A 9,371-nucleotide genomic window follows, 5' to 3' on the forward strand; every position below is an offset into this window, starting at 1 on the left:
AAACTCTTGCTTATAATACATATATGACGTATAAATGAGCGTTCAAATGGAGATCAACTCCAAATCGCCAATGTGATTCCCTTACTGCTCCTCGTTCGAGATTCTGCTTGACAAATGAAGCCCCTATTGGAAAGGCTTCATTTTTTGGCAAAACTGCTCTTTACGTAAAAACTAAGCTATTTGTGTATGACCTGGCTATGGCCTAAGGTTTCATTCAACCATGATGGATGCAAAGTACGCACAACGGTGCACATCCATTTCTCGAGTTAAGCGTAGCAATTTTCTGCCAAAAAGGGGAGATGCCGCTAAAATACATAAAAGAAACGCATGCTTTATCCGTCAAAGAGAGGAAGTTCTGCAGAATTTTTTGAAGAAGCTAATAATTGCTCAAAAAAGAACGTAGAAAGATACTTCGTCATATAACGAAGTGCTACCCAGTCCATGAAACACTTTCTACAACGTAGAAAGGATTGTCGCATCCTTGCCGTTGAAGCAGAGAAGATTCTGACAAAATGGTTGGCAGAAGAGTTTTCAGAACCGGTTAAATGGCACAACGATGCCAGATTGGCTAGTCTCCCGGATACCTGTAATGGCACCTTGCTCATAAGGGCTGTTGTGCTAGAGTAGTGGTTGCGCCTTGACTAGGTTGTGGGCTCGTTGCGTAAAAATACGCCGAGAAACTTATCCATTGTGATCATGTCATATGCATGCTCATTGAGAGACTAATACACAACTAGACTCGTAAGGGTCGCAGAGACAGAGTACGTTGTCCACCTGAAGGACGTGAAATGCTCGTGATGGCCGTAGTGCCGAGAGCAGAGTCAAGCATGCATATGAATAAAATAAAAAGACCCCGCAGTTGATGACTGTGTTAGGGGCATACTGAACAGGGTCGGCTACATACTCCTCAACGACTGCCCTATAGGCATACATTAAGTAGCTTGTTAGACCAGCAGACCTCTTTAAAATTTTTCATCGAGGAAGACAGTGATGGTGCAACCTTGAGTGACTTATATTACCTTCGAACCTAATAGAGTTCATGATGACCTCCATCATTCAGAGGTATGGAGGTCGTGGTTATCCTTAAATTCTAAGGATTGAACCCACCTACAGCAGTAGCAGAATGCATTCGAATACCTAGTAGAAACTTCTTTCGGTATGATTGTACCATCCTACTAGGGGGATGGGGTCAACAGGCCTCTAGGGTATCTAATAATACATAGAATAATCAACCCCCAGATCGTTGCGTTAGTGCTCAGATATACCTCCCTTAAGCCCAGGGAGAGGGGTTAATTATCGAAACAAAGCATTAGCTTAGGTTCAACGATGCTTGAATGTATGAGTGAATGAACGTTGTTGAGTCAGTCTTGCATAAACTTTGTGAAGGTGTCATGATCGGTATATGACTGAACCGAAGACCCATGTTGTATCTGCACGACTAAGTAAAGATCGAGGTGCTATCCTTAGATGTGTAGGATACAAATGTGCCAAGTATAAAGACTTGAGCTAGACATCCCTTTTAGACCCAGAAGAGGTCAAGGCTAAGTCGTGGAGACTTAAGCGGTTATTCAAATCACAGCCGTGAAAAGGCTGGCACTAAGTCATGAAGACTTGAATGAATGTTTAACTCATATCCCTAAGGAGGCTCTTGCGATATACGCTAAGCCGCAGAGGCTTGAGTGTCGTTATTTCAAAACGCGACCCTGAGTGGTCAAAAATATTTACTTGAGTTGAATGAATGTGTGATTGCTTGCTTACCAGACCATGAGTGGTTCTGACCCCGTTTAATAGAGATTTCAGGTGTTGGACCTACGTTACGATATGTGGAGCAATGCAACATCGAGTTTTAGGGTTTCTCTAGACAAAGTTGTACTGCTTCCTTTTATTGAACCTATACTGCTTTTCCAAGCAGTGATGTTGTAATAAAATGTGGTTTTTGATAAAATAGAACACTTTGGTGATCAATAAGTTGCTTGGCCACATACCTATAATGTGCTCAGAGTTTTCTAAAACTGATGACTCATTATCGTCTGAATCTGTTGCTAAAATATTTTCTAAGTTCCGCTGCAAAGAAAAAACAAAAAAGAAATTCATGAAAATTTTAACTTAGTTTTGTTTTGGAAATCTGGGGCATTATAATGGGTCAATTTGAAGCGTCAGTGAAATCGAACTCTTCGAGAGGGTTGAGTCTGTCCCGATCTCTTATCCTCCTAGGAGAGAGAAGGGTGATATAAGCCTCGTGAAACATGTTTTTGAGGGCTGAATGCATCTCTTGTCCCCATCCCATGGAGGTTAAGGGATTGGTCTACTAGTGAATCCTAGGTGGTAGTACCATAGCTCTGCAAAGTTAAGGATACATGCCCAATTTTTGCCAGTGATTTTGGTTTGGTGTTGACCAAAACCTGGAACCATGGGTTCGTTCTTCCAACCACTATATTGCAGGGTTGAATCACTCAGAAAAGAACCAGTTAAGCCATAGGAGGGCAATTAAAATATATAAAATAATAAATACTCCTATGGTTGTTTCTGGATGTTTATACTCTCTTTTGTACTAGATTAGTCTGAATAAATAAGAGAAACAATTAATTAGATTTCTTTGAATCACTGCTATCATATGCATAAACATGTAGTTGTGAACACGTAGAGACTACTAAGGTTTGCATGATTATTGCATATGATTTGTTACATGTAAATAAAAAAAAATATGTTATGTTGGTCATATGGTTTGACATGTTGATACAAGCCATGTGCTTGGTTGTTGCACGTGAGGTGCTTGTGTGTGTTAGGGCCTATTTCATTTATATAATCGAATACAAAGTTCATAAATATTCTGAGAAATGACATGTGAACTTATAATTTAGATAATGCATGTCTTAGTTATGAGTTGGACATGAGCATGCTTCTTTTGAGTATAAGGAAAGTGAATATTGTGTTGGATGAACGGTTGCATTTTACTTTACTTTGAAACATACTGTGAAGTGTGAATTTTCATATATTTATATAAACATTTGTCAAGATTATGAATGATTGTAATGTTGAATGCCATGCTTGAGGAAGAATATGAGTTTGAGGTGCATGCATATGAATTATGCAAATATGAATGCTATGGAATGAATGATGATAAATGAGATTGAATATCATGTGCATGCTTTGAATGTGAATTCTCTTGACCCTCATTTTAAAATGATGAGAATTGCACTTTGATTGCATTATTACAACTTGACTTATATTCTTTTAGTTTATTTTTGGTTTCATACAGGCAAGTGGTTGATACCCTATAATATTTATAGATAACCTCGTGAATGGTTGAAGCAAAGCACAAATTGCTATGTGGCTGGAGGCTTCACTCTTACCTACTACAGTCCCTAGGGGACCTAAACACTTTGGGATGGTGCAGCCTTGAGTGACTTATATTACCTTCGAACCTGATAGAGTTCATGATGGCCTCCATCACTCAGAGGTATGGAGGTCGTGGTTATCCTTAAATTCTAATGATTGATTATAAACTTGTCAGGATTCAACTTTTATTTCTGGATCTTTAAATTTTGAAAGTTGTAATATTTTGGAATAAGAAGAATGTTAAATTTTGCCTTTTCATTTTTGCATTAGTTATGCTTGTGGTTTAGAAATTTTGAACTTTTACGTAACTCCTCAATTGTTTTAAACCTTAGATAAATTTGATTTCCATATTTTTGTCTCTTTTTCACATGTGAGCATCCTTAGAGTAATAAACCCAATTGAGATGCATCCATAGATGATTATGTACTGGATCTGATACATGGAGGCTAACATACACTAGTGCTTGTGCTCAGGTGAGTCGTCTAGTATTTGGAATGGTTGGAATGTGGTCATGGATGAACTTGTTGGCATATTACTTTTAGAACTCATGTAAAATTTTCAATCGAGATGCGTTTATGGATGATTATGTACTAGATCTGATACTAGGAGGCTAATATATACTCGTGTTTGCACTCAGTCGACGACCGTGATGGGACCTGTCTTCGCCTGATCAATTTTGTGCTTTGACTTAGCTCAATTATCAAAATCGTGTTCTATGGAATGTCATCTTTTAATTTCTGATATCATGTGAACGTAGGAGCCTAGACTTGAACCTAGCTGACATGGATTGCATGTAGACTAGGCATGGTTTGGTAGGACCATATTGAGGAGAACTATTCATGCTCACATAGACTTAGGTCTGAAATACATCACTCCTCAATCTAGGATTTGTATGAAAATAATGTTTGCTTCTTCAAAATTTCAAAATTTCAAAATTCTATCTCTTTAGGTTTTAGAGCCCTCTGTTTGCCTGCATGTGATCATTTTTCAAAAACTACCCCACCTATGTCTACTCGGTCTTCACGTTGCTGGGCTCTCTTCTAGAACCATAGTTCGGGACAGAGCCTCACAACTGGGCCACTTATTTGGGCTAACGCCCCCTGCCATGTACCAAGGGCCATAGTCCAACGTATATCGGCAGGTGCTCAAGGGTGTTGAGAAAACACAAGCCTAGAACTGAGATAAATTTTTATGCCACGTACATCAAGCCTCGGCTCGAGTATATCAGCATAACATGATTGGACACAGATGATCTGAACCTAGAGTCAGGATTAGGATCCTAAAAGCTCTTTCAAAACTGATGCATTTAGAGTGAGCTTCTTAGGGAATACTGTATGTGCATAATTGTTTGAAATTGAATGTATGATATTCATTTCCATCTTATTTTCCCATATTTTTCCATATTTTTCCAAATTACTGGATAATTTTCCAAAGTACTTCATTTTCCAATTTATGAAACATTTCTTTGTAAACCCTAGACAATTTTTCCAAATTATCCACTTTTTCTTCAAAACTCCAGGTGATTTTCTACTCTTTCGTTCCTCTAGACTTCGAATTTCCAGCTTTTCATTTTTATCTTGCCTGCAATTTTCAAAATTCTTGTATTTTTTCTAAGTCTGATTTCAATCTTCCTATCTTTCAGTCCAATGGCATCCAGTCAGCTTAACTCTGTCTTTCATGAGGGTCACATCTCCTACAAGGTACGACAAAGTCTTTCCGAGCATCGAGTTCTCAACACTGGACCTTTCTTTCCCCGGTGGTACTATACTTGGCACAAAAACTTCTCCTGTATGTTTTCGGACCACTTGGGTGATTGTGGGTTGGAACTGGCATCCGCAGTGGGAAAGTTGACAATCAACGGCAATCAGATCCATGCACTGACAGAACGGTGGAATCCGCGTACTTGCACGTTCTAGTTCCCATGGGGCGAGATGACACTGTTGATTGATGAGTTTTCAGAGATCATGGGATTGCCTGAGCTAGCCGGTCAACTTGGAGATCCATTGAAACAACAATTTTTTATCAATGTCAAGGGTTTGAACCCCAAAGATGTTGTAGCTCGCATGACAGGGCGTAAGTCCCGACCATTGATTGAAGAAAACGGGAATGAATATGTGAACCTGATCGAGATCTATCGACAGTATAAGGCATTCGCAGAAGTAAGCTCATTATCCAGAACAGCTCGAGAAAGAATTCAGTATGTGATGGTCGTATGCACTGAAGGGCTCGCTTTCTTCCCAGATATACATGTGTATGGCAATCAGTTCAAGCTACTTGACCCATTTTTCTGTACCTACTACTATCCAGAGTGATGCGTCAGGCAATTTTCTCAAAGACAGAAGCGCGTAGAAGCTTGACTACTATCAGGGGTTGTGCCAGAGTTCGACCTTACATCAGCACAGTGGTCCGGAACATACCATTCTGCCAGATATGGCTGGGACTCTTTTGTTACTCTTCCACTTTTTTCTGGTCCTCGTATCTCTACTGATTATAAAGAGTAGTGGCAAATTGTCTGTCCGCCCCCTCTTTCTCAAGTTTATTATTAATACAATCATGTTTTTCTTTTAATGAATAAAAAATCTTTCAAATTCTTCATTCTTGGTTTGACGACCTCGCCTAGGTAACAAGGCATAATTTTCAGTTGTTTATTTTCTTTGCGAAGGAATGACAACACAATTGTCGCAATCCCAGTGACGACTCAATCCCTAGTAATTGGATACTCTTTCAATTGTCTACCAAATTTCTCAGCAAATATTTTCTTCCAATCAAAATCTCTCTCAAAAACCTAACCATCAGCTTTGCCCTGCAGAGAGCGTTTGTGATATTTAATGGTTCAGACAAGGTCAAAAAAGATGATCGCTGAGTACTCAATGGCTTCAGAAGAGGAAATAAATTTCTCGCGGTCATTTAAAAGTCAAGGAAAGCAAGCAGATGATGGCATCGATCCTCAAATATATACCATGTTTAAAAAGATGATGAGCAAGATGCTAGCAGAGCAAGCTGAAGCCAGTGCAGAAAAAACCCAGGTCAAGCAGAAGGCAAAAGGCCGGGTAGTCAAAAGGGTTTTAAAGTTTTCCAAGAAGCATGTTCAGAATACTGATACGACAGATGAAGAGGAATCAACAGAGGACAATGATGAAGAATATGAAGCTCAACAAGCGTTTCAAAGATCCCCTCATAGACAAGGGGTAGCCTATAAATTAAAGAGTCAAGCAATGGATGATTCAGTCCAAGTACAGTTGAAGAAAATGGTTAAGGTGATTAAAATTTTGCAAGATCGTGACAAGGGCAAGGTCTTCATGAGCAAAGACCTCTACGAGGGCATCACCCCCGTCAGGAATAATCAAGATTAAAAAAAGAAGACAAATTCCACCTTATTCGTCAATGCCAACCGCGATGATTGCAAAGATAACGAAGGCAATCATATAAGTCAGAAAGTGAAATCTTCAAAGTAGAGTGGAAAATTGAGTCAACAGAAAGAGAAGATAAAATATGACGGTTGGGGTTACGATCGCAAATTTACTCCTCTAGATCAGCCCCTCGAAAAGATCCTTGAATACATGCTGGTCAAGGAAATGGTTAAACTCCCAAAGATTGCTAATCATCCTGTTGCAAAAGGCAAATGGAAAGATCGATTATGCAAATTTCACCAAACAACGGGACAAGATATTGAACATTGTTTCGTCTTCAAGAACATTGTCCAAGACTATATCGATAAAAAAAAATTCGTTGAGGATGAAAAAGAATGCCAATCAGCTGTTTCGGCCAAGTCTCAGCAGAAATCAAACACTCGGCAAGAGGTACAACATGACAATCGAAACCAAGACTGCAAGATGGCTCCATTGGATCAAATACTTGACAGTTTTTTGGAATACATGCTCACAAAAGATATGGTCAGACCTCCGAAGGCATACTTTACTCTTTCTGCCAACAATAGCAAGGGTAACCAGAAAAATCATGATGACCATTCAGAGGGATCTGAGGACCAAAAAGAAAAGATCTCCAACAATGATAAGCCTCTTCAATCTAGTCCTCAGTATAAAGAGAAAGATCAGGAGAAACCAAAACACAAAGACTGGAGCACTGACCGAAAGTTCACTCCTCTGGACCAGAAGCTCGAGAATATTCTAGAAAAATTGCTCGCAAAAGACATGGTTTGTTTACCAAAAGTCACCGATCCTCCGGCAATCATGGGTAGGTTCAAAGAACAATTTTACAAGTTTCATCGTGCAATAGGACACGACACAGAAAATTGTTTTATCCTAAAAAACATTGTTCAAGATCGCGTTGATAAGAATATTCTAGGGGAAAACAAAACAGCAGACCACCAACTATCCTGGCCAAATCCCTTCAATCCTATTCCCAGCAGAAGGCAAACACTCAAAAGAAGCCAAAACATGAAGGTTGGAGATGTGATCGCCAATTCACCCCATTAGATCAGACACTCGAGAGCATGCTTGAGTATATGTTAGCCAAAAATATGGTCAGACTTCCAAAGGTTGTCGATCTTGCTGCCACTTTGGGGAAATGGAAGAATAAATTCTGAAAATATCACTGAGTATTGGGGCATGACATAGAACATTGCTTTGACTTTAAGAACATCGTGCAAGATTGCATCGACAAAGGATTGCTTATAAGGGCTGAGTCAGAAGATCAATCAACTATCTTACCTGAACACAAAGAAAAATGATGATACTAATGCTCTCATCCTTTCCATCTTACTCTTGTCATTTTGAAAAGAAGATGTAGCCCCAGTTCTTCTATCAGTTTATTTTTTCAGTACATCAATAAAACATCAATTTGCCTTGTTTCTCTTGCAAGATATTGCTCACAAGGAATGACATCTTCAAAGTCCCTCCAGAATCAATCAAAAGTCAGAAAGCATTCTTTAAATATCAATTACTTATCTTTTCATCCAACTTCTCACTCACCAGTTATACTGGAGCATTATTTTGAAATTTATAGTTGTCCAAGTCATCGTGAGGGTGAAGACTGAAAATCTTCTATCAAAATCAATTGATAATTTTTCAAAAAAACCAGTGTTCGTGCTAGTAATTCTTCAAAACCCAATGTTCGTGCTAGTAATTTTTGAAAAACCAGTGTTCGTGCTAGTAATTCTTCAAAACCCAATGTTCGTGCTAGCAATTTTTGAAAAACCAGTGTTCGTGTTGGTAATTCTTCAAAACCCAGTGTTCGTGCTGGTTATTTTCAAAAACCCAGTGTTCGTGTTGGTAAAATTTTCTTTAAAATTCAGTGTTCGTATTGGTAATTTTTTAAAATCCAGTATTTGTGCTGATAATTTTTCAAAATCCAGTGCTCGTGCTGGTACTCTTTCAAAATCCGGTACTCATGCTGGTATTTTTCTAAATCCTATTTTACTGGTTGGAACTCTTAAATCCAATTTATATTGGTCTAATTTTTCTTCCTTCAGATCCTAGAATCGGTCTAGAAAATTAGAGTTCCGATTCTAATTTTCTTCCAAATCCAATTCAAATGTCTAGAATTGGTCTAGAAAATTAGAGTTTTGACTCGAATTTTCTTTCAAATCCAATTCAAATGTCTAGAATTGGTCTAGAAAATTAGAGTTCTAACTCAAATTTTCTTCCAAATCCAATTCAAGTGTCAGAATCAGTCTAGAAAATTTGGTGTTCCAACTTGAATTTTCTTCCAAATCCGATTCACTTAGCTTTCCTTTAGAAGTTTGAGTTTCTACTCAAACTTTTTTGCAATTTAGTAATTGGTCTAGAAGATCCAAGTTCCGACTCAAATTTTCTTTCAAAACCCAATTCATTTAGTTTTCCCTTGAAGATTTGAATTCTGATTCGAATCTTCCTTCAAAACCCAGTGTAGCACCTGGTTCATTCAAAGCCCACAAGTTGAACCCTTTCTTCTTAAACTATGGTCCCTAGGTTAAATCCCTATGGAATTAATAGTTTGTAGGTCGAACCCCTGCGGAACCGATGTGATCCTTAGGTTAAATCCCTATGAAATTGATAGTTTATATGTCAAACCCCTGCAGAACCGATGTGATC

This window comes from Nuphar pumila, chromosome 14 (assembly GCF_984573655.1).
Source record: "Nuphar pumila chromosome 14, dmNupPumi1.hap1.1, whole genome shotgun sequence".
NCBI lineage: Eukaryota > Viridiplantae > Streptophyta > Magnoliopsida > Nymphaeales > Nymphaeaceae > Nuphar > Nuphar pumila.